A 26,710-nucleotide genomic window follows, 5' to 3' on the forward strand; every position below is an offset into this window, starting at 1 on the left:
GGCTGTATCAACAGGAGCATAACCAGTAGATCAAGTGAAGTGATTATTCCTCTCTACTTGGCACTCATTAGCTGCATCTGGAACGCTATGCCTGGTTTTTGGTCTATCAGTACAAGAAAGATATTGAAAACTCTGTGTGAGTCCAGCAGAGGTCAGCTACCAAGATGGAGGAGAGACTGAGGGAGCTGGGCTTCTTCAGCCTGGAAAAGAGATGGGTGAGGGGAGACCTACTAGCAGCCCCCAGTACATAAGTTGAGCTTACAAGAAAGAGTGAGCATTATTGAGATCATGGTAGAACAACAAGAGACAATAGGCATGAATTGAAGTACTCTCTTCTGCTGAAGATGGGGAGGCTGTTTTTCACTGTGAAGATAATTAAGCACAACAAAGCCTGAGCAACTTGGTCTGAATTCAGTGTTGATCCTGCCTTGAGTAGGAGGTTGGACAAGAGATGTCCTAAGGCCTCTTCCAACCTGAGTGGTTTGGAAAAATCTTGGAAGTTATGTATTAGTGTGCATAATTCTTCACTAATACTTTTTTTTATGTGAGAATTTTGCTTATGATCTCTTTGAACACAGTTTAACTCCTGATGCAATCAAATTATTTTCTTCATTTGACATACATCACTCATTTTTATTTTAATAAATACTGTCAGGAATATTTTGTGGTCTATGAAATACATGCTGAAATGATTAGCTGTCTTGTAGCCTACTACTACATATTATATCATGGAGCCATATTGGAGAAGTGTTTACAGATCTGATATACTGATCTTTCACGCCGATTCAAACCTTTGTTACTTTACTGTCTCTGAAATTTGGGTGCCCTGAGCTGACTTTTTTTTTTTTTTTCAAGTGTATATGAATGTATGCCAGTATCACTGATACTACTCCCTATAGAGGAGGAGGAAGAAGAAATACGTAACATAGAATGAAGTTGGAAATTAATAAGAATATTTAGCTTTAGTTTTCCTTTGCAAAAGGAAAACTGAAGTGTGTGGAAATAATCTCATGTAATATCACACAACCACCTCTTTAGAGACTTCAAGGAGCTATTTTCTACCTTTACTGAGGAAATCTTACCTTTCCATGAAACCCAGGAACCCAAGGGGAAAGTATATGGGCAGAATTAAGTAAATAAGCTTTTGTAGTCTGTTATTCACAAGGGCCCTATAATTTGTGGTAGTTAATATATTTTGAATGCTTGTTTAGTCCCTGCACATACTGCTCATGGGTGACGGGATGGACCACTGTAGTCTGAAATTATCACAATATAAAGATTATGTGGATGGGCAAGTAGTGCTTACTAGCTTTCACCCTGAAGCTAGAGAGCTATGCAGTGCTCTTCCTTACTTTTATCTTTTATGCAAATAATTTTTTTACTATTGAAAGCTTTTGGGGTTTTTGAACACCCTTCCTGTAAATTTTATTTAGCAGTTTAGCAGAAGATCTTCCTTAGCTATGGTTAATTTGGTCTCCTGAGGCTTTTCAGAAGCAGGACTATTTTCTTGGGTGGTGTACTAGCACTAGGTGGTATGCACCTAGGAAAGCTGATGTTCTGAAAGCAGGAGGAGTCATACAAATAAGAAAAACATCAAGTTAGTGCCATAATTTCTTTACTGGGTGAAGTAGGATTAGTAAACAGAAAGACCAGGGAAGGGAGAAAAATACAGCTAAGGGAAATAAGGCAAAGGAAAAGAGAAGGTAGGTGTTGAGTGAGGCTGAAGTGAAAGGAATAAGGCATTCAGAGGAAATTGCCAGCTGTAAATTTCCAAGGATGTCTGGGCAACACACAACTAAAACAATCTGTTAATGTCATGAGTGTCATTGTAAACAGCTTCAGCCTCTACCTCATTCTTCAGTAAAGGTCCTTTCCCCAAACCATTCATTTTTGTGGGGTGTGTAATGACTGCAGAGTTCTTACTTTACCACGCAGTGTCCATTGCAAAAGCTTTCTCCTGAAAGCAGGGAAAGATGCCTTGTAGTTCCCACTTTCTCATGTGGCTGTCCAACTTAGTTCTAGGATTATTGATGTGATAGGACCAGGAAATATGTTTGGCTAATGAAAGCAATGTAGAGAACTTGTTCTGTCCTTGCACTCTTACTTCGTGTCATTGTAGAAACAGCAGAAGTAATCCTGCCTAAGTGTCCCTTTTCTCATTGAGCATCTGCTGCTGTTCTTAATTGGTTTATGTTTTTTCTTTTGGGAGAGCTTCTAACGTACACATTCTTCAATGACTTTTGTTTGATTCTACCTTTACTGTCTAAGTTAGGCCAAACTAATTTTACATTTAGCTTAATTTATTCTTGTATGGAAGAAAGCAAGTCATCTGTTTTGATGAATGTTCAAGATCAATGATTTCAGAGAGGCTGTAATAAGAATATTAATGGCATTTGCAGATGATCTTAAGTTAGGTGTTGCAAACACTGGGTAAGAAGAAACAATACAACATAATCTAAAAACCTTGGAAACAGGAAACTGAATGTAACTGAGTGGAGAGGAAAAATATAAACTGACATGTCCTTAGAAAAAATGAGAAGTTCAGTATAAGGGAAAACTTGGAAAATGGTAATAGCTGAGGAAGAAAGAGAGCAAATTAGATATGCCTTTGCTCAGTGACAGGGCAAAGGAAAGGACAATATAATTAGGGAGTATCTGTGGGCATCACTTTGAACAGCAGCAGGTTAGTGGCCACCTTAAAGTAATTTTGAGACTACTCATAGAATGTTGTACCTAAGCCTGGGTATATCATTATCAGTATGTTGTAAACAGATGGGCACAATTTTGTAGATGATCAGTAATTAACACTTAGGAAGAGAGAGTAAAGGTAAGAAATATGTAAAACATGGCTGAGGAAAAAAACAGGTGGGGACATATTCATCAACTAACTTCCTAAAGTTATGAACTGTAAATGCTATTGATAAAGATTTTAAGATAATTAAAATAACTGTAAATAAGGATTAGTCATTAAACTTAAAACTGTAAAATAACTTTTCACGGTATGTACAAATCCATGAAAAATAGAGTCTAAGAAGGAACCAAACAGAATACTGGGAAAAACCACTGTATATTACGAGGGAGAAATTCTCCATCTGCAGTCTTTTTAAGACGTAATATTTGTAGTGTTTCACTGATAATGGAATTCTTTTGCTAGCCGAATCTTGCTTGCCATATCCATGTGAATAGTACTGATGCCCAAATGTAGTCAGAAGGCAAAGGGAAAGATAAGAAACTTTCCCCCTTCCCCCAGTCAAGTCCTTCAAATAAGTGAGTTTACAAAATTTTTAATGAAAACCTTTAAAATGGAGCTCAGTATGTAAATACATAAGTGAGCATAGTGAGACAGATATATATAATGCAAAAGGAATATTTATATATAGTAATACTCAGTAACTTAAGAGAAAGAAATTTTTATCTAAATTGTCTAAGTTCTTCAAGAACTACTAAACTGTAATAAAACTTACTCAGATTTTGACAGGTTGAGCTCTGTGAATGATTCTAGTATTTGCAGCTGTGAACCATGTTAGAAAACTGGTGTTAAGTCTGAGGTATATGTCCCAGAACAGGGCTGTTCTGCTAACACAGTGACTAATATAAACCCATGTTAAAAAAAAAAAAAAAAAAATCTTGCAGGGGAGTGAACCCAAAGTTGTCACCCTTCTATTAAACCAGATCTGGGAAGCTTTGGAACATTCACTAGTTCTAAAATGGTTTTTTTTCGGCTGGTCTGCTTTTGATACCATTTCTTAGCCTTGTTTTTTGGTCTAACGTATTGCAAATTTTAAAGCACCTTAAGGATTACAAAAAGGTAGGTTGTAGGGTTTGTGTTCTAAAATAAGAATCAAACTGTAAAGGTGGTTTGGGAATCTGAGACAAAATGGTCCATAGTGTTCAGTGCTCTGAATGTCATTGGCATAGCCTATTGATTCTACCCAATAAACTTTTTACTATATTAAATCTAACAGTTGCCTCTGGGCAATTGTCTGTTACTTAAGTCCACTTTATATTTAAAATGGAACTGCTAATACTTAATTGTGATAACATATTAATTTGGGGTATTACCTGCTCTTGCATAGTATTTTTAACTTCTGAGACAATAATCTTTTCTCTCTAACAAGTAAAATAGCTTCAGATTGCAACTTTGGAATAGATATACCAAAGATGATTGTTGTGTCTTCAGTAAATTCTTGTTATTTATGAGATTGGTAAAGCCCTATGTCCTCTCTATCATTTCAGTGGGTATATAACAACTCTGCCAAACTTTGCTTGGAAACTTTACAGTGCTTTACACTATTTTTTCAGTGCTTAATGGCTGCATAATACTGATTTTCATCTATGTAGGCTAATCTTTTTACCAGTTATCTCTGCTTCTTCAGTTTCACCATACATGTCTTTCAGTCACTAATCTGATTTAAACTGCCCACAGAGAGGAAGGGATATCGGAAAGAACACTTTATATCCACAGATAACACTAACGCCCCTTCTGGAACAACAGTCAGTCTCTTGCATCCTTCTGTAACTGGGATTGTGGATCACAGAATATGAATGCAAGGATATTAACGTGACTGTGGTAGATGTCACTTTCATGATAATCGATAGATTTTGTGGCTGCCAAATTCATAAACATAGGATAAAATACAGGTTATACCTCCAAGTGAGACTGCTATGTAACTTTGATTTCTCAGTCCAGTCATAGCATTATAACTGAGCCTAAATTCTAAACTAGGCAGTTCCACATGTTTTTAATGCATTGTTTTTACCTTCCATGCTGTCATACATACAACTTGGCTATCCTTATGTTAGGACACTTTCCCAGTTCTGTGTTGAATAGCCTGTGAAATTAAAGTGTATTCCCCAAGTGATGAACACAGGACTGTAATTCCAAAACAAGTTTCTTTAGCTTGGTCATTTTGGAAATCAATAAACTAACTTTTTTTTATGTTGGAAAAAGGAAGGTATAGAAAGAGGAAAGGAGTAGAAACCAAATCCCTCTTTAGGGTTTTCTTGGAGAGGTGATATAAAGAAACAATTTTTAGGAAACTGCAGCTCTCAGTTTTAGGCAAATAACACTCTGTGTTGAAGTAAAAGCTCTAACATTCTTGCCAAGTTTTTTGAAGATGAGCTTGTAGCTTCCTGAGTGTATCTGCTGTGAATGATTAATGTGTAAGCAATCTTGATCCAAATCATTAAGGCTCTTGATTGGGGGGGGGGGGGGGGTTGAGGTTTTCACAGTGAACTTCTTGATTTAGAGATGTTTTTTCTGTTGTAAGCTTTACTGTCTTTTCACTCATCTCTCTCTTTCAGCCCACCATAAATTAATGCTCAGCCTTTGGCAAGCTATATTTTTAAAATGCCGCTCTTTTTTCTGTCGTACCTGTGACTAAACTTGGTCTTTGATCATGTTCCTTTGTGGCTGGCCTTTTCCACTGTGAAGGGGAAATTAGGACTAAAAAAAAAAAAAAAGAGTATTTCTATCCTTGGAATCCTTTTTCCCTTGTGAGAATCCTCTGGACAGCTTTAGTTTAAGGGAGCGTCTGTGCAAGCTCTGTTTCTATGTGTCCAAGTACCAATAAGCAATTTATTTTCTAAGCAGGATAGAATGAGAAACTTGTCATCCCAGACTAAAAAGGACGCAGAGCAAAATCATCCTACCCCAAAGCAAATGGAAGTATTGTGGGTCTGAAACTGTTGGAAATTTCCTGCTCTAAATGAACAGTAGGTTGGAGGGTGTCAGTGCCCCAGTCAGTGCACAATTATGTGGTAGACTAGACTCCTCCATTATCTGTGGTGATATCTAGCAACTAGGTACAACTCTACCAGAAGGAAAAGATACAAACTTGCAGAAACTTTGGAAAGCAAAAGCTTGCCATTGGTTTAGGGTGGTCTGTGGGTAAGGAGAGTTCAAGTCCTTCAAAGAATGAATTAAAGAGAAGGAGACACTGTGTGAACATTGTGCTGTGTGTGGTTAACAGTACTATAACAGAAGCTGCCACACATTCCTTTTGTGACAGAGGTCACCACATTTCCAAGGGGGATGTCAGTGACACCTTCAATGTCAAAAGTTAACTTCACTTCTCTTCTCCCTGTAAGAAAGCATTGTGTCAAAATAACTACAGTTACTTCCCAAAATGTGAATCATGCAAAGGTGCTAGCAAGTATAAATGGCCAACTCGTACATGTTGATGGACAGGCCTTTTATAATTTCATCTTTCCTTATGGAACTGCAGGAAAGATGGCTGGATATGTTTTCTTACAGGGGAATTAGATTTCAATAATTTGGGAAATGCAGGTCTTCAGAGCTGCCTGCACAGAGAAAATTGGAAATTAGAAGCATGTGTTCTCCTGTAAGTGTTCCAGTGAACTGTCTGGGTCAGAATGAAAGCCTAGATTAACACAGTGTGACAGTGTTGTACAGATGCAAAGCTGGTGTGCCTTTAACCATTTTAACCTCATTACAAACTTAGTTGAAAAATTTGTGTATTCATAGGGTTTCTAGTTTGATTCTTTTTTCCCCTACCAGGATTTTATATGAAGATTACTTTTGCTGACCTGCCTGTTTCACAAGTTATTTCTGAGAAGTGACATTTTATAGAGTAAAACTAAAATACTGGTATTTATGACTCCAGCTATAGGAAAGAAATATGGTATAATTTAGCTAAGTGTCACCTAACAGCAATTAGCCTTAAACCCAAATCTATCTAATACGTCCCAGATTGTAGATGGAAAAGGACTTTGGGTTCTGAATCTTAGTTTTAAGCCGCATGCCAGCATACAACCTACAAAACTGAAAAAAGATTTCTAGGACAATGTACATGAAATAAAATTACACTTTTCATCTGCTAAGTCTTTCACTCTTGCTTTGTTTAAAATTGCTAGCTTTAAGGTTGCAGGGAAGTAGAAAATTTTGTGAAGTGTTTCAGCCGAACAAGCTTGTGGTTATGGCAAAATAACGAAGAACTCTTATACAGATTTTTTTGGTAAAGGGGTTCTATGAGTTTGATAAAATACTCCATAAAATCTGTGGTTAAAAAATAGAGATGCCACCTCCTCTTACAGCAGAGATGTACATCCCAGCTTACTTTCCTCCTGAAAGCATACTTTCTCTCCTGAAAATAATTAGCAAGTAATGCTAATATTTTCAATATATTAGATTCTTAAACCTAAAGGGGAGAAGAGCATTCTGCATGCTATACTCAATAGATCACTGAAGTATGATCAATAACCCATTAGCAGGAATCTCTGTTCCATTTAACACTTAACCACTAACAAGTTTTTTTTTTTATCCTTTCCAACTGCTAAACAGTGTAGAGAAGTAGTCCAGAAGGTTGAATTGTGGAGGAGGTCAAAATAGCATGAAAAATAGTTTAATATAAAGGTACTTAGCAGAAACCATGTCTACAGCAACCTTATTTTTAATACAAAAATATAGTACATCATCTAAGCCTGCCTGTCTCTCCTGTCTAGTTGAGAGGCACAGTGAGGACCTCTTCTTCGGTAAATAGTGTAGTATCATGGCTGTGGATACAACAAAATTTCTTTACAAATGTTTATTACACCTAATTCCTCAGAGCAATATGAAATGTATCCTGCCTGTAGGAGTAAATAATGAGAAAGAATGAAAAAAGTACTTCAGAATTTTCAACTGAGTGACTAGCAGAACATACAGCTTTGATGTGGCTCTTTTTAATCAGATAGCTTGGTGAATTCATGACTACAAAGTTTATTTAGTGTTGGTTTGAGATGATCGCTTTACTATCATTTGAAATAATGATTTAAGGCCAAATTCTATTTTTACCTGCATGAGGAGTTCCACTACTTCTTTATGCACAGGAGGAAGCGTAGGAAAAGGAAAGCTTCCTATAGATATTGCTGTGCTTGGCACAATCTAAAATATATTTAATGGCTTCAGTTTCTCTAGACTGAGAAATCAACTTTGAAAGCAAACCAACAATAGAGGAATTCATGATATTTTTTTTTTTAAAACCACACATTGTCCTATCTTATTCAGAGCAGAATTTTTTTAACAACCAAATTCTATGAGAGTCTGTTTTTCAAAGTTATGTAATAAAAATAATTGTCAAATCTATTATGATAGTCTAGACTACACACAAAAGGGGAACTCAAGGGAAATCATGGAGATTTTCTCATGGAAATAGATAATGGGAAGACTAAAATGTTTCCTCTATTTCAAATAAGTATTATGATCTATAACCCTTCAGAATAGTTTAGTTGCTTTCTTGGAAAAAAAAGTGGATACAGTAAATTGTTCGAGAAGAAAATGTGCTGTTGTTAGCCCCCACTCTGCTGGGTTAGTGATAAGAGCTTGTAAAAGCCCTGTGTTATTTCATACGAAGCAAAGCTTTTCTTCTCTCCCATATGTATGCTTGTCATATATAAGATAGATTAATAGTTTGTCAGAGAAACACAAACCAAGCTATCTATTTTAGCTGGAATAAAATGATTCTATTTTCTGAAATCCTGAATGGAACAGATTTTCAAAGTGGGAGACAAAGACATCTTCCAGGCTGACGCTGTATGGCCTGTAGTGGGGATCAGGGAACAGCTTTACAAGAGGGGCCTGGAGGAGGGATTTGTTTGAATCTTCCCAGCCTGATGCTACATCTTCCTCTACCTCCTGATACCAGGTGGAATAAGGTGCATGTAAGGCAAAGTCTGCAGAATCAGGTGAGAAATTTCTATTAAGAACTCTTTGCTATGCCGTACAGCAGTAATTTATGAGCCAGGGACCATTGCAGATACAAACTGGGTCTCAAGGGTGCTAGGAATTTGTTCATATGTGCTAGTATTTGGGTCACAAGCTTGATGAAAGGGGAGAACACAACCCATAAAGTTTGGGAATGGAAGCTGTGAAATGTTACAGTAGCAGGGTCATCCCTTGTGACTTCTGGTAATTAGATAAAATTTGCTGATTAATGAGGCCATAGTTTCACATATGCTTTAAGCCAGCGCTGAAATCTAACATGACAAAAGTGATTAGTTTTAACCTGGATATGGATCACTGTGGCTGTAGAAAACATTTTTTTCCAGTAGAGATGGGTATGTAGCTAGGATTAAGTGGGAAGGGGGGGTGACAGAACTCTGTCTTTCAGCAGCAGTACAGGTTTATAATAACTTAAACTGTGTACAAAACCATAACTTGGGGATACAAAAAATTAAGGGGGAAATAACGAAATACGTCCTCTTGGTTCTGAAGCTTTTTATCTTATTCAAATTCTTACTTTACCCAGACTCTTATTCAGATCTTCTGCTGTAACTGCCTGGTTAGGTTAGATGGGGACATTCACAGGTCAACAGCCGTCTGATCAGGTAGTGATGTTTGCCCTCCCTCCTTCATACTGAGCTATTTGTATGTCTGAGATATAATGCAACAGAACTCCCCTCAAAAGTATACAACTAAAAAGCCAAGTTACATACAAATAAATTAATTTCAGATGCATAGGGAAGTTTTCAATTAAAAAAACCCTTAAAATTCAGAAGTGAAAATTAAAATCCTTTGACTTCAAGGGAAGAAATTTTTTTCTACAATGCATTGTCCGGTATATTCTACTTTCGACAGCACTATTTAAAAATCATTGGTGAATGAAAATGATTTGCAGCCTGAACTGGTGGCATAAAGGTTAAACTGTGTAGGTAAATATTGCTGGTCTATGTGATAGTTACATAATTGATGCAAATAGCATGCGTGGAGTGCTATTTTTTTGCATAGATCACAAGAGGTTACTAGAACTGAGATATCACTGAGAAAGCCAATAGGAAATAGTTCTTGTGTATGGAATATAAAATGTATCTCAAGGGATGTGAGGGAAACTTCATCACTTGAAAATGTAAATCTTAATACAGTAGAAACTATATAGGGGACAGTTCTGTACAGGATTTAGTCATTTTCCCCTATTTTTATCTTGAGTGAAATTGATCTTTTTTTTGTCATTTCCACCAATCCTCTAGGTAGAGTGTAAGTTGGCACTTCAAATATTTCTTATTTTAATAGGAGGAAGGAACAGCGAGAGCAATGGAAAAGATCTTAATTGTTACACTACTGCCTAAGGTAAGATTTGCAGAAAATTAGTTTTCCAGTAGCTGGACGAGGTTGGTGACACTAACAGATTCTGGGTGCAGCCCAGTGATCATTAGAAATGTGATGACTGTGTCAGAACTGACACAAATGTGTGGTTTAAGGCAGGCTGGAGGTCAGGAATCCAGGAAGTCCACTCAAGTCAGACACAGTAAGGGACAGGACTGAGCACAGACCTACCTACACAGCTCAGAAAAGGACTAGGGGCTTCAGCCTGAGCTTAAATGGGCCAGTGGATGGGGTGTGTGGATGGGGGTCTCAGATCAGGCTGTTTAGGACAACTAAGGCCTATTAATGCACTCAGGGTCCAAATGGACTCTTAATTTTTCTAGGTAGCTTTTATTAGAAGAATTGCTTTTTGTATAGGGGAAAAAAACCCTACTTTCCTCTTGGATGAAGCTTCAGCCACTTTAATTTTCACCTCAGCAGAGCTCCCTGTTACAGACAGATTAAACAGTGCCAAGTGCTGCTCTCATTAAGAACACCTGAACAGCATATTCTTTGTATAAAGTTTACCCTTCCTATTAATTGAGGTTAATTGTAGCTTTGCAATAGCTACCCACAAGAGGGGGGGAAAAAAAAGAGTGTTTCTACCTCTGAGCTATAATTTTTATTTATAATTTTTTACTATGATGGAAGGTACCACCAGTTTTAGGACCCGGTAGCTCAAGGCACAGTGCACCCACACACAGCCAGAGACAGGTGCTATCCCCCCAAAAATTTACCAAGTTGGAAAATAACATAGGAAAGAAGCCTCACAACATTCACACAAAGTGAGAGTTGAGAAATTTGTGGACTTTGACTTGGCCATGTTTGCAGAGGAAGTATTTTTGACCTGAAACTGTGAAGTCAAACATGTTAGCTAGAAGACCACTGTCACAACAGGTGAGGTGGTAGCCTTGGAAGGCATTCAAAATCAGCATATTTCAGAGAGAAGCTGACAAGGCTCCAAAGGAGCAGGTTGTATTCTGGTTTTTGGTGGGGGTTTTTTTCCCCCTCTGGAGATTGTAGCCAGCATTTATCAATTGAGTTATTTCATTTTGTATTTATATTCATTGTTCTGAGACAATAAATTGTCTCTGTGGCAAGAGTTGCTAAAATACTTAAGTATGGCATTTGTTTCCCTTCCTTGACTAGAGAAAAAACCCTCTAGTTTGTAATCACTCTTTGAATAGTAGTCCCTGACCCAGGGAAGCTAATTTCAGCAGCAATAAATGCTGCATCTTTTGTCCCTTCAGAAAATAAAATTGAGGACCTTGGAAAGTTCATAGAACTTGCTGCTGACCAATCTGCAAACTCATTATGCTTCTTATTTCTGTCACAGTGTTGGGAGAAGCAACCTCTAAAGTCTTCTCAGAGACCCATATGTATGTAGTCACCTAGAACAGCTTTTTTTTTTTACTAACTTATCTTTGTAATGCAGTTCATATTTCCTTTGTAATATCATAATGATTTTTACTAATGTTTGGGGAGGATAGTAGTTATATTACTTGTACTGGAAGAAAACTTTCCACCAAATATTAATGTATAGCATTTCTGTAGCCTGGAGGGGGCTGTTCAGCCAGGTTTATAAGGAAATAGCCAATAACAAGGGTATTTTACTGTTCAGCTGGGATAAATCACTCTGCTCCATCATCTTGTATCTAAAACACATGTGACTCTAATCATCATTATTCTTTTTGTCAGCCAGTACTTTGTGCTTCCCATCTCAGCAATACTCATTGTCAAAGAGCAATTTCACTTGTTGATCCTCCTCCTATCTCCTGCTGAGGTAGTCTTTTTGGCCTGTTTCTGATCCAGCACTTTCCTCCTCCTTTAGAGACCATGGGATTTGAACTTTGAACAAATCTTTTCCCATTTGCCTCCTTGTGTGGTTAAAACAAACAAAAATTTTTGGCTTATGGAGATTCACCTACTACAAATTTACCCTTAGATTACTACTGATGCAAAATTGCAAATTGCTTTTTGAAGTGAAAGTTCAGTGTTTGTACACTAATATTAAGTATGTTGATGTTTTACAGTTCAGTACTCTGTCAATGGTGTTAGGGCCCTGTCCCATGAAATTCCAAGCCTGTCCTGTAAATTTGGGCTTACAGTCACAGTGTAGGCTTAGGGTATAGTAATGCCTTTGCTAAGTGGTTAACTTAAGCAGAAATCCACTGAATCTTCTTGTCCCAGAAGTTGGAGGGAGATCAGATTAGCTGAGAAGTAATCTGGTCCTAATAGAATGAGATCTACTGTCACACCTGAACCGACATTGGTACTATGAGAGCTGAAAGACAGTTTTCCACCAGCTGCTTTTGGGGCAGGATTTCTCTTGGTAGCTTTGACAAGGTTATCCATGCTTCAATCCATTTCTGTGTTTATGTGGGCATCCTTCATGAGATACAAAGATACTCTATTGGTACAGTCATCAGACAAATGTCCAGTGCTACCACTTTTCTTTTACTTGACTCCTAAAGATACCTAGTTTGTCTCTCTCTTTTTTTTTTTTTTTTTTTTTTTTGTGCTCTGCTGTCTGTCAACATCAGGAAATCACCATTGACAAGATGCCTGGTTAGAAGCAAAACCTCAGTGCTAGCTAACTATTCTGCTGCTTTAGAGTGGAACGCTGACAATTTACTCAGTCTGGAAACAAATTTCTCTTATCTTGAGAGCAAGTACAGTGACTGTTTTCTGTTTCCACCATGAAGGACTATCAGTACTGTTACTTATCGGTTAAAGACATTACTAATCCCTGTTACTACTTTTTTCAGAACTGCCAACTAAGCTTTTTCTATGATCATTCTCTAATCCATTTAAATCAAAATTATGTGGGTTACCATAAGCAACTCCAGTAGTAGGTATACACCAGTGCAGCTCATTTTAGCAGAAATTTGTTACAGGGAAATTGTGTGAGTTAGGTGGAGAGACAGCATAGCCTCTTCAGCTGGAACAGCTGCAGTCTGGAGTGAATTCACATATCCTGGAGATGGACAGACGTTTGTCTCAGCTTCCTGTTAACGTTCTGGTATATCTGATTCCCTCCTCAGCCCTTTGGGGGATGATCAAAATTGCGAAGGCTGCCTTCATTGCCTTCCTCAGCAAACCAGCGCTTCAGAGGAGGAGCAGTTACATTTCAGTGAGTCTGTGCCTCCTCCAGTTTGAGTTTTAAGATGACATGCAGTGAGAAGGTGACAAGGAGGTAAAAAGCTTTGTGTACAAAGGATATACCTGTGGTATTTGCCACCATCACAGATACTCTAGGCTTTGACAGCAGCAAAGTGTCAAGCTCTACTTCCAGAGGGATACAGCAGAAAAAGGGTGTATTTTCAGAAATCAGCTGAGCAAGAGCAAGGGTAGCAGGCTCTCAAAAGCTATGCCAATAGGTAAACCAAATCCTCTGGAATATCTTCATTGGGGACCATTACCTGACATTAAATATTATGATCAGCCAGTTTGAAGGTGTATGACTTTCAAAATGCACTGTCAAGCAACATGTGCTTGCCTGCAGCCTGCTTTTAGAGGGGGATTTGAATGAACCATGGCTTCACAGGACAATAAATCTGTTTTTAGTGCACCTAGGACTGAGTCAAAACAGAGCAGTCTCATGATGCTAAGCAGTGCTTTATTCCAGTTCACTCTGCCAGATCAAATGTATTAAAATTTTGCTATGCTGAACCAGGCATAGCATGTCTTCCTGCAGTAGGCATAAACACCACATCACGTGTTCAGGCTAATGCAACAGAAGTAGTCGTGCTCATGAGGGTCAAATTCATACTGCCAGGTAAGCTGAGATCAGTGAATTTAGAACCTTGGCCTGATTGTCAGGAGTGACAAGTGGGAAAATTTCTCTTGGAACTGTTGACCAGGTTACTGCTCTCTACTTCAACCTGGAAATGCTTTGTGGATGTCTGAGCTGTTCAGGAATTAGGGCAAACAGCCTAGCTGTCCATCCCTGCAATAAAACTAGGGTATTTACCCTGCAAAATGGTGTTGTCATAATATTGCTTTGGAAACATGGCACTAAATTTTGTTAAGTCATTTAGTTATGCTAATATGGTTTCTTTGCAGCAGTAAGCAAATGTCTGTTATTTCTGGTTTTATCTGTAAAATTGCAAATGTTTCCATCAAAATATTTTCTTGTCAAATGTTCCAGACTAAATTGTCCCACCTTTTAATCACAGTTATTAGTTGGACTTTACACCTAATCTGGTATAACTAGGGTTTGGTGTGGAAAAGTATTTCTTCCACTGCTGGCTGCATATAGCCTCCTTCTCCCCTTGCATTGGATCCAGAAAACTTGTAGCACAAAGTGGGCTGGTTCAGCAGAAAACAAATCTGTCAAAACCAAAGTTTTCCTTTCGGATCAACCTGTTGAACTGATCTGCATGATCACTAGATCTAATGAGGGGTGGGAGGGACAAGCACTACCTGGGGCTTTGTCTGCCTGCAGTTGTACTGGATTAGAGGAAAAATCAAGATGCTCTTACTATTAACATTTTAGTTCAGGAGTTCTTGGCTCAGTACAGAAAAACATTCTTGCTTGTCTATTCCAGCCCATTAGACCCGGCTGCTTCTTTCTTTTTCATAATTATATGATAAATTACTTGCTATTAAAATAATTAAACATGACCCTTCACGTTATTCACAATTTTTCTCATGTTATTAATCTGTAATTTGACCAACAGATATGAGCATAATTTACCCTGTGATTGCATAGCTTTTAATATGTCCTTCTGCAGTGAATAACAGCTATAAAGCTAAGTGGTTTGCCCTGTAAAGTGTCATGATGTCAAAATATTTCTTTGAAAATATAAAATTAAGTATCATTAAATCCTATAATTATGTAGCTATAGGTTATCTTTGCAGCTTAGAAAATGGAGTCGGGTAGCCTGATTCTACTTTCTGTAGTATTCCAAGAATTCTGTCAAAAATGTACAAGAGCAAGCATCATGCTTTACAGAACATGAGAGAGACTTCCCCAGCCCTGTATTTCAGTGTAATTCACTTTCTTTGTTCTGTTTTCTTTCCAAGAACTAAGGTTTTTCCAACATGTTTGTAATAGCAAAGCAAACAACTGGCATGTTTCAGGAGTGTGTATTCTTTTTGAAATAATAAAAACAATCTATCTATATTCTAGTGTGTGCTTTTCTTGTTGTTTAGAAAGATCCTCTGTAGAACCTGATAACCCATGACTGTCTCTGTCATGAATGATTTATACAGAAGTATGCTTGGAAGTATGCCTGTAGATGAACTGATTCAGCTGCAAATATTTAGGCATTTTTGGCATTAAAACCTACTGATTCTCTTGTATGCTGGATAAGATGACTGTTTGCCTTGGCCCTGAAATGATGTGGATTTCATAGATGCTATTGTATTATTGGTTATAAGCTGTTAGATTTTTTTTTTTTTTTGCTTTAGGCAAATATTTAGACCTCTTGATTTTTCTTTGTCAAATTTTCTTAGGGTTTTTTAAAGTTTTGATTATTTGCTGTTTCTTTTAAATCTTTACCTGGTTCTAAAATAAATGGTTACCTTTTCCCTTGTTGTTAATTTAGCCTGATCTGTATTACTTCTACCCTTCTAAAGTTGGGGGTTTTTTTCCTAAGGCACAAGATATTTTAGCAACTGCCGTAATTGTTTCCTGGTATTTGTCATTGTCATCTACAGTCACTTTTTCATTATAGATTTACCCGGTAAAGTTAAAAGTTTCACCAGCCTATTTTTCTCTTGAACACCTATCACTGTAGGGTCTTTTTATGTTAGATTCATTTTTGCAGTGTTGAACAAGTTCTTACTTGGTATTTGAGATCATTACCAATATTACAAATATGCAACAAGCTTAAAACATAGAATGTATTTGCTCACTAATTTTATTGCAGGATTATTTGCTCTCGACATGTATATAATAGAATTTTTGTTCAGTGCTATATTTATTAAGTGTTTTTAGAACTAGCTATTCATTCATTTAAAGATTATAATGTCTTAGGATTGACTGCTCTTAGGTTAGAGGGATGTATAATATGCTATTTTGAAGATAATGGGTGATTCTCTGATTCTGTGACATTACAATAAATATTGTGGTGAATATAGTGAAATAAATGCTTTGTGCCATCTGCTGGTCTGGATAGGATCTGCATTTCAGTTCAGAGGCTGAATTGTAACTTTAACTGAAGTGTACAGTGTGGAAAAAGAAGGAAACTCACCATGACTAACTAGCACATTTTTTTTATTATTATATCTTCTCTGTATTAAGTGCTAACTAATGTTAAACGTGCTAATTCAAAGTGCAAGGTAGTACATTAACCCTTTTCCCACCCCTGCCTTCCCAACCATGCCCTACAACTTCTTTATCCTAATTTTGATAGAGCCTGGAAACATTTCTTACAGGTAGGTCAGTCATGTTTTAACAGAACTTTACAGTCAAAGTGGATGCTGTAGACTGTGCTGTGAATGTGAACATCGTTTGTCTAGACATGTTAGAGTCATACTTTTGTATAATAATTCATAATTACAATATATTCCATTATCACTTATAGTATAAAATGCCCCCTACATTCTTCCTTATGGATTTTCCCTGATGTTTATTTCAGTGTTAAGCCTGGAGTAATAAAGCTGCTAGTATGGGGGGAACTTCAGTATAGCACAGTGCAGTGTTACATAAGGCCTTTTAGCTGAAATGTCTTTGTATCCTGCAGCCTAATAGTAGGCTATTGTATTTTCTGTGATTTTTATAAAGCTCAGTTTTCACATTCAATTCTTAGTTGTTTCAGTATCATCACTGTTATCACTTGTGTATTTAATACATTTTGTGTACATTCTGATTATAAATAGTATTCTGTAATGAGCTTTGTTTCTCTCGTTTTTTTACTAATTTATCTCTCAAGGGCATAAACAGTGGATCCACAAATGCTACAATGTCCCTCCAGTTATAGTTGTTCTATACAAAGGGAATAAATCCAAGAAAGTATTAGTGAAAAAAAGTTTATACATTAGAAGATTGTATGCTTCAGTATCATGTTCAGAGGTCTAGATACTTCACTCACTCACATAATCAAGGACTCATTTTCAGATGCAGTGTAGCCTACGGGACAGACAACTGGCCTAGAAATGTGGAGGCTCTGGGTCTGCTTCTAGTAAAACACTTCCCTTTGTGTTGCTTCAGTTTACCCTGTCCATGAGATAGGTATTTACCTCATTTGCAAAGGGCTTTTAGATTTGTTGGTTAAAAATACTGTATAAACAACTAATAATATATTTTTGAGCTGGTTTTGATACATACTGTAGTTGGTGATCTGATTATACATAAGTTGAAAAGTTGGAGGGGCAGAATATTCAAATCCTTTAAGTGCTACTTAATTTGGAATTACCTAAATGCATATGGATATATTAATGTATGTACACATTACCTGCTACAAACACAGGTACAAAAATCAATACAGTAAATTAGTTGATGTTAGATTGCACTTTAAAGCATAAATACCAATTTAAGCAAAAATAGTATTGATTTCAGAAGGGCAGGATTTTAGCAAAGTATGAAAAAGTGGATTAAATGCAGTGATATAGAAAGGTATTAAAGTGTGCAGCTTTTCAAATTTTTTCTTTTTACAGGTAGATGCCCAAAACAGTCATCTTTGCTTCTTTGTGACCGATTCTTATGCCTGGGAAAATGAACTGCAGTAAGTGCACAGTTAACATGAATTTGGAATTTGGGGGGTGGGGAATAGTTAATTATTGTGACATTATAGCTACTATGATCAGAGCAATGACTCATACAAGTGAAGTATATAATTGTCCATGTAACTTGTTTGAAGTCAGTTGGGTTCCAACATTATTGTTCCTGTGTATACCTCTTGTTAATTTTTCTTTATATATTTTGCCCTTCAAAGTCTGCTGGAATTTTCTAGGAGGTTTTTTTATATTATTGTTAGAGGAAAAGATACCAAGTTGTATCTGACAGCCTGAGAGAGGCAAGACTGCTGCAGCTCCATGTCCCCAGCTCCAACCAGTAGCAAGGCTGAAAATGTATTTCCAGTAGGACTCTGGCACATCTCACTTTTTCATTGTCTAAACCAGAAGAAGCTCCTAACTCTACCTTCCTTCTTATCCCCTCTTTAAAGACTTTTCTTAATATTCTTATGCTTTTTTTAATATGTAAAAGGCTATGAATTTGGGTTAGATTCACTACAGTGGGGAATATTATAGACAGCTGTTTTGGGCAGGAATCTAAATCTAACATACTTTGTATTGCTGGAAGAAAAAACCACTCCTTTACTCTGGGCAAGCTGGAAACAGCTTCTTAGTTTTGAAGCTAACTTTTACCTTCTTTAATGTACTAAACATGCTTTGTCTGCAGCCTCCTGAAAATTGGGAGAAAACAGCTATGGATGATCCAAAATTTGCAGGTTTATACAAACATTTTCTTGTAGATATTACTGTATCACAATTATTGAAAAGTAGTGGTTTTTAACAAATGCAAGACAAGAGTCTTGCTGGCTTAAGTTCCAAAGGGTTTGCAGTTCAATCTAATTCTGTGGATTTACAAATACCTACGCAGTACACTTGTACCTATTCACTGCAAGAAAAGACTCTTAATTTAATAGGAACCATTATTTACCTAGTTTCCAGTGAATTCATTTCAGATGAGGAGTGCTTTTTCACTAATAATTTTGTTTCTTCTTCCTAAATTACAAATATATTTTCTGTTCCTCTGCTTTTCAGTCCTGCTGTCATGGATATAATTGGCAAAACTCCCATACAGCTTACATGTGCTATGTGTACATATATTTGTAAGGTTTTTTAATACAACATGGACCGAGTTTCCTTTTGAGTGAAATGCCTTAGCCCCTTGCTTTATGGGCTGTGTCCGTCCAAAGCACAGCGTCTTGCATGTGCCCCAGCATAGGTGGATTGATGGTGGTTTCTGTAGTATTAGAGAAGCCAGGAATTGAAGCAGAATATATCCTTAGACCATCCTTTAGGAATTCCAGGAATGAAGAGAGTTTATCTTCTGCTAGGTATCCTCCTCTGATCCATTCTTCTGGGTGGGCATATCTTTGAAGCTTTGCTGACTAATTTTTACTTTGAGTTCTGCAATCCCCCCGCCACCTGCCCCCCCTCCCCACATACCCCCCAAAAACCCCCAAAACCCAAAAAAAACCCAAACCCAAACACAACCCCACCAAGTATAATTTGAGAGGTACAAAGTGGCTCACAATGAAATAAAGCCACAATGTAGCCTGCTGACAGTGCCAGCTGCTAACATCTTTGTAGTCCTTCCAGTCCAGGGGCACTACTGAGTTGCACTGTCTGAACACTAAATAACTACATAGGTAGGATGTTTCTAGCAAGTCCATCCATTTCAAGACAATGTGGTAGTAAATATGTTTCTTTTGTATTGTTTTTATGTTCACATTTAACCCTATCCACAAGTCCTTGTTTTCTGATGGCATCTTTTATTTTGTTTCAATGACAGGTCTTCCTTTTTTAGCAAAGGGATATAAAAGCGGTACCTGTCTCTAGACAGGCTGCCTTTGTGACAGGAACTGGCAGGTTCTCGTTAATTCCAACACCAGGGTCCCAAGGTCCACTATTGCCATAAAAACATCTGCAGAAGGATTCATGGCGCATAGCAGGCTTTCTTCTTGCTGAGACAAGAAAAGAAGCAACAGCAACCAATTCCTGACCTAGATTAGTCAGCACGCCGTTTATTTTGTATTGGGGGCACATCATAGAGGAGACTAGCATGATGAAGACTAGCTAAGATACTGCAGAAGGCTATGAAGAGCCAATTGCAATGAATCTTAATACCTTCTATCATTTAGTCATGAGGTTAAAAGACAAGTTAAATGCCCTTTGGGAGGAGAGATGATGGGATAGTACTGGTGTAAGGATTTATTGTAGAATGTAAGAATTAATCTAAGAATTAATGATAGAAATTACTGTCAGTGGAGAAAATATGCCCTTAGAACAGAATCAACTGTGAGTGCTAGACCTCCTGAGACTATAGGGCCTCAGAGGATCAGTAAATAGAGAAAAAGGAGCCATGATGTATGCTCAGAATTCACCTGGTGATGCAGTGTAGTGCTCAACTATCAAGCATTGGACCATTTTCAGAAAGGGGATCAAACAGATGTAGATGCTCATGTTTTGCACTGGTGAGAGCAATCAAAGGCAGAGAGTAGTTCTGGGCTTTATGGGAATAATTTATTTTGGGGAAAAGAGTCTATTAATCATTGTGGATCACTGATAACTAGGAAAGTTGTTCTGGCTACAATGGTTCCACCATGGATATAATTCTGGGCTTTGGCTGGTGTTTTTCATCCTAAGGGAGCTCTGTTGACCAGAGAAAGGATGGAGAGCCTTGGATTGCAAGAAGTCTTGTGCTGTTCCCCATGACTAAAATATTGACTGCTGTAATTAAAACAGATTTGAGTTAATCTCTCGGATTATGTTTTGTATCTGAAAACACAGTGGAGGCAGAACAGCGGACGTGGTAAGGCAATGAAGTATAATGTTTTATATTTCTATTGTCATTAAAACTAGGCTTTGCAAAGGCTGAGTCTCTAGGGCCTAACAAGCCTAGGGACAGCCTCCACAAATCTTGCATCAAACCCTCATCTCTGTCTTGATGTCTTCCCTGATATTGTGCTCATTAGGAGGCAAACTTCCCCATCCCACCAAAGTGAAACTTCCATTTTGTATTTTTTGCCATGTTCTGTACTGACTGTACAGCCCTGCATCAGGCAAAAAAAGTGATCCCAAGCTCCTCCTTTGACCTCACATGGCTTCTGTTACTGCTTATACAGCCAGGTCTTTCACAGGTGGTATGGCACCACCACTGCTTTCTATGTTGCAGGGAGCAGACAGCTGGCTTTTAAAGCCCAGCAAACTGTCCAAGTCAGGCTTCTCTCTGCTTCTACAATTTATAACCTTAATCTAGGAGCTAAAAGGAGTCCTTTAAGGAAAGCTTATGTTAGAAGGTAAGAGAAGGAAAGGTAAAGCATGACAAAGGACTGAGCATTTGTACAAAGAAGACATCTGATTCTCTTGATCTGGACTTGAGAGTAAAGCCCTCTGCATGGTATGAACAGTGTGTGCAGCCCTGCTATGCCCATGGCTCAGCCCCTCTCCTGGCTCCCTCTCTGTTTATGGTGAGGTTAATAGCGCAGCTGGGCATGTGCTGGCTGCTGTCCCTGGGGGTCTGACAGGATAGGGAGTAGGAGCTGGATTTTTCACATACCAAAAGGGAAAGTTCGTTGGTAGGATGGACAGGAGAGGGAGAAGTATGTGTATCCTTCCTTCTAAAGTTGTCTTTGAAAAAACAGTGCATGGGGAGTTATTTAAAGAACAAAAAAAACCTGTGTGGATTTAAGACATTTCTACTCCCCTCAGTAGAGGACTCTATTTAGAGCCCTAATTTGCAAAAATCAGTTACAGGTCCATATGTGCCAATTCAGTAAGAGATTTGACTGAAAAGATGCATGTTCTCAGTGTGCTCTGTGGTCATGACAAAGTAACTGGCTAAGAGCCTGATTCTCCTTGCTTTATAGTAACTGTAACACAAACTTCACTGGCTCAGCCTCTCATTTATTTGCAGCAGGAACCGTACAGCAAATTGCCTTGCTTCCAGATTTCATCTCCTGTTTAAATTCTTTCACTTGCTTTTTGTCTGTCAACTTTCTTCCTCCTTGCCCCCATGGTTTTAACCTTGTGCAGGCAGTGTGGAAGGCTGCTGGAATGCACATAAACATGGCAAAAAGACAGGGGCTGCGCTGCTGAAAGGTCAGGCCAGCCTGGCAGCACACAATAAGGAGCAGGCTGGGCAGTGGAAATTTACAGCCCTTAGCTGGGCTGCAGATCTCTTTTCTTGCAAGAACTACCCCACTCCTTGGGAAATGTGATACCTGCTGAAGAGATTCAGTGTAGAAAAGACTGAGTGCTCTTGAAAGTTTTGTTGCAAAGGACTGTTTTCATTTGAGGAGAGGAGGAGAGTTTTGGGTTATCTATCACATACTTCTAACGAAGGAAATTTGCTTTAATCACCCTAATCTAAATCTGCTATTTATAGTGTCAGAATCTGCAAACATTTGTGTTTTACCTGTATTTGTTCACTGAAAACTATCATCATCTTAAGCATGATAATTCTGCAGAAAAATGATAGCAAGCATGACTCAGTATGAGAAAAGTGATCTACAGAAATAGGAATGGGCCTTGGTAAGAACTGACTTCAGTCTTTAGTCCTTTACTGTGTATTGTATTGGAGCATACATACACAATTATGCATTAATACTTGCTTGTAGCTATTTGCATTTCATAGGAGTATGGAGTGGTAATCAGTGGTAAATGCTAGTGTAAAACTGTCATTCATCCACAAGAAAGAGCTGTTTGTCAAAGAACTTCATTTGCTAGACATGATATGGAATTTATCTTTCTACTTACACTAACTGCTTTTAGTAGGAACTTGTTCAATGCTGTTTAATTTATTTTTACATGACATTCTAGTAACCACTATCAAAAGATCTGGGTGAAGGGTCATGACAACAGTCCAGCTATTTAGCACAGTTTTTCTGTAAACAAATCAGTGAATTGTTTGACCAACATGAAGTAATAATTCCGCAATGCATTCTGAATGAATGTGCTACAGATATAAAGAAGTTTCATTAACTAGTGTGAACCTCCAAAATGAAAAGGAAGTATAGAAAAAAAACCTTGTGAAATGCATGTTAGAATTGTAGCTGGAAGTGTGGGTCATGCAGCATGTTTTGGGTCTGGCTCTTTGGAAAGTATGGGTTTCTCCTTATAGTAAACTGACTGGTTTAGCTTATATTTCAATAGTGCCTTAAGTCTGAACTCTCATTCTAACAGGTGTTGCCCTGTGACAGGCATACTATGACATTATTTTTCTTGCCACAAAAAGTATGTAGTTTAATGAAGTACAGCGTCCTTATTCCCATTTTGAGGTGATGAGGAACTAAGGGTCAGACATACCAAGTGACTTTTAATCAGCATCATGAACGAGTCTGTAGAAGCAAGCTCTGGGCTTTGTTCTGGTTCCTCAGCTGCAAGACCTTCTGCTTCCTTGCCTGTCTTAATTTAGTTGAAAATAGTTATCCACAGCCATGTCACATGGCTTAGAGGCGTAACTGCTGTGTGGGGTGCACAGACCCCAGACATTTCCCACTACATCTATACGTGACTCACCTTTAGCTGAAGTCCTGCAGAAAATTAACCTGGAAGAAAATTTCCAATGGAGAAAGACCTGGTAGCATAGGCTGAGGATTGGCTTTTTATTTAGATGGCTTGGTAGTAAAGAAGGGTTACATTTATCTATTCTTTTTCTTATTCTATCATTTGGCTTCTTCAGGAACACTTTCAAAGTGTTCATGAAATGCAGCCTTTACCAGAGTCAATACCAAAGACCTTCTTGCAAAGTATGTTAAATTAATTCCTGATAAATATGGCTTTTCCTCTTTGCACACCTTGTAATGATCCATACAGTTCTTTAGGAAATATACAAGCTTAACCCGCCTTCCCGCCCACCCCCCAACCCCCATCTGTTCTCCCAGCCATGAATCTCTGGCACTTCACAAAGGCAATGATAAGACAGGAAAGTGGTCAGGAACTTACTGATCTTGGGAACCCTGTGAGGCCTAAACTAGCAGTAATCTATTCTGTCATGAAGCTGAAAGTGGTTTGGCTGTTCTGCTTAGATGCACCCAATCATATAGACATATTTTATGGTGGTTTTGAATACCTGCATCTTTGTAGAAACTCTCTTATCAGAAAAGATAAGAGTTGGAGCAGTTCACAGTTTGTCAGACAGGGCATGTTGTCAGTTCAGGATGATTTTAAAATACAGGGCAACCAGTATGGTTATAAGTATGTGGGAAGTACATCACTAACTGATGCCTAAACTCTGATGCAGCAGAGACAATTCAAAATACCAGCAGTCTAGGTTATCACCGTAGATGTGATTTACAATACTGGTCAGAACCAGCTGATAGCAGATGTTAAAATTAAACCATATAGGCAAGCTTTGGGAATACACTCCACAAATGTCTTGCAAACTACTGAAAAGTAGGATTTATCACTTGTTTGCTACTATTTTGCATACCACTGCTTTGTGAGAGGCAGCGTGTTAACACTGAGTCTAGGAAAGATTTACTTGTCTCGCTAGTGAAAACCTTATGCAATAACTGCAGCATTTAAAACATTACTTCAATGCTTTTATACAATGCTTCTAATCTGCTGTTTACACAGAAAGACAGCTTTAGGCATGCTAATTTAGGCTAATTTAAATGGCTACCCAGCTTTGTGGTAAAGGGAGCAAGAGAACTTCTAGACATCAATCCAGCTCCAAACCTCTATACTATTCACGATCTGCACTGCCCATGAGATTCTTAGCCTTAGGCCTTCCCCATGAACTGCTCCATAAAATACCACAGTGGTAAGGTCCATGGGTGACCACCAGGTGACCAAATGGAAAAAGGGCTGAGACCTACTTCCTAGTCTTGTTTCTGACCATTTGAATAGACACCAAATGCTTTCATGAGCTCTATTCCCGTATCCATGGAATGGATAAAAATAATATTTTGAACTGAATCTCTGTCCCCATTTACTTAAGTAAATATCTAATCATACTCTTTCCCATGAAGACTGAAGTAAAGACAATGTTTGCCACTTCATTGTGAAGCCTCAGTACATGCAGGGAAGTGTGCTTTCTGAGAAACCCACAGGGCAAAAAAATTCCAGGCACAAATGATGCCATTTAACCCCTCAAGCAGCTTCCTTGCTGTGTGGGGAATCCCATTCTCTAACAGACTAGCCAGTTACATCGTGTGGAAAGATAACTTTTGTCCAGCAACCAGATGGCTAAAATACAAAGAGAAGAATCTCCTTCTTCTCTATCCTTCTCTTTTGTGAGGCCTAGATACAAATTATTGTTGAATTTGAAAACCTAGTTCTCAGTTCTGGCTGCCCTTGGTAGCCACAAATTTACTGTAGTATCAACTGACTATAGAAAGATATGTCAGAATTGCAGCACAGAACTCTTTGATGTGATATTGAAACATGCCAACTAGCTGAATGTGTAGTTTCATTAAGAAAGGTAAACAGGAGGGTGATCTTTTGTTGTTCTTTAGAATATACTGGGCAAGCTCTGAGAAAGTTTGAAGGCAAAGTCTGTTTCCTTTTCTTAAAGCTTAAACAGTGCTAGATACCTTCAAGACAAAGCAAGAAATAAGCAGCATGCAAATGAGCGTTACTTTTCCAGTTCTGAACAGACTCTCTGCATGCTGATAGAGATGATTTGTGACCTCTGTCATGACTGTTTCAATGGAGCTTCAGTTGCCAATATTAGCACAGGCTGCTGTCAGAGTAACTTGGATACTATCTGTGTACATGAGGTTGTTTAATGTGAGTCTGGCAGATGGTAACCACTCGCAGGGGTTTGTTTAGCTTTCCTCGAGATTGTAGAAGGTCATCTTTAGCAGTAACATTGTTTATTGCAGTTCACATCACAACACTATGTTTTGGCTATGGGTTTTACTTTAAATCCATTCTTGGCCAATAAGTGGCCACAGATGAAAAGAATAACACATTGGTACTCATTAGGAGTGCTCTATGACCTACTTGGGAGAGGTAGAAGGGATCTACCATGAGTTTTAGCTGGAGACTGTAAAAATTAATTTGAATTTATCTTTATAGTCAGCCAGTGGTCTGGGAAGAAATCTTGTTTAGGGTAACAGATTGTCTTAAAGTAAAAAAACTATATGCATTTGGATGGAACACTTCCAGTCTTTTAAACTGCACCACCACCCCAAGAAAACCCAAACTTTTCTATTTTCTTACCTTTTACTGTATTAGGAGCTGGTAACTTTGTGATTTCAAGTCCAAAATGAACAACTTAACTCCAGTTGTTTTTAAACAAACAGTTAGTATATGCGTACTTGGAGCCAGGAATCTTGTAGACCAATGCAGTTTTCTTCTCGTCTGTTCACATTTCAGGTTTTTCTTCTTCCCTACCTATACCTCCTTAGTTCTTTAGGGATTTCATCACAGTGATGTGAAAGACCCTGAAATTCAGAATTGATTCATAAGGTTTGTGCTTCCTGTAGAAATACAAAATATTAGTACACTGCTAGCATACTAGTGTATTATTATATTGCAATATGATATACTGTCCCCTGGGCCTATTGTGTCACAGTGTCTCCCATGATGTTCTAAATGCCCTCACACTTAGCACTGTGGTGACTGCAGGGCAATGAAAGAAAAAGGGCAAGATCAGACATGTTCTGCATTGATAAACCCAACACAAAGCCTATATGGAAAAAATAGTATCTAAAAGTAGCTTGGTTAACACTGCATGGCACTATGATGGGTCTGTGAAGTAACAAAGTCTGGATTTCCTTTAGGTTTCTGTCTCCTTTTTAACTGTCAGTGCTAGATGAAACTTTTCTGTTAACTGCAGTATTTGATACCCACACATCTATGGAGTTTGATGTTTAACTGTATTGTATGCTACCTTTTAGCAAACTCTAAAATGGCTGAATCAAAATACAATCATGGGACTAATGTGAATTTTTGTATTTCTTTTGTTGAAGAACACCATAAAATGTTGTTTTTCAAATTCTG

The 26,710-nt window shown here is 38.0% G+C and overlaps 2 long non-coding RNA genes across 2 annotated transcripts in view; both read left to right on the plus strand.

Moving 5' to 3' along the window:
• The window catches only part of LOC128140395 (uncharacterized), a 42,756-nt gene that overhangs the window by 1,600 nt on the left and 14,446 nt on the right, over positions 1 to 26,710 (plus strand). The window contains exon 2 of the long non-coding RNA XR_008234718.1: positions 17,687 to 17,754. This is a non-coding gene — a long non-coding RNA (uncharacterized LOC128140395). The remainder of the gene's footprint in view (positions 1 to 17,686; positions 17,755 to 26,710) is intronic.
• On the plus strand, positions 8,459 to 10,066 carry LOC128140396 (uncharacterized). Its single transcript, XR_008234719.1, has 3 exons — positions 8,459 to 8,685; positions 9,249 to 9,327; positions 10,010 to 10,066. It is a non-coding gene; the product is annotated as an uncharacterized LOC128140396 (long non-coding RNA).

Source organism: Harpia harpyja, chromosome 4, assembly GCF_026419915.1.
Source record: "Harpia harpyja isolate bHarHar1 chromosome 4, bHarHar1 primary haplotype, whole genome shotgun sequence".
NCBI lineage: Eukaryota > Metazoa > Chordata > Aves > Accipitriformes > Accipitridae > Harpia > Harpia harpyja.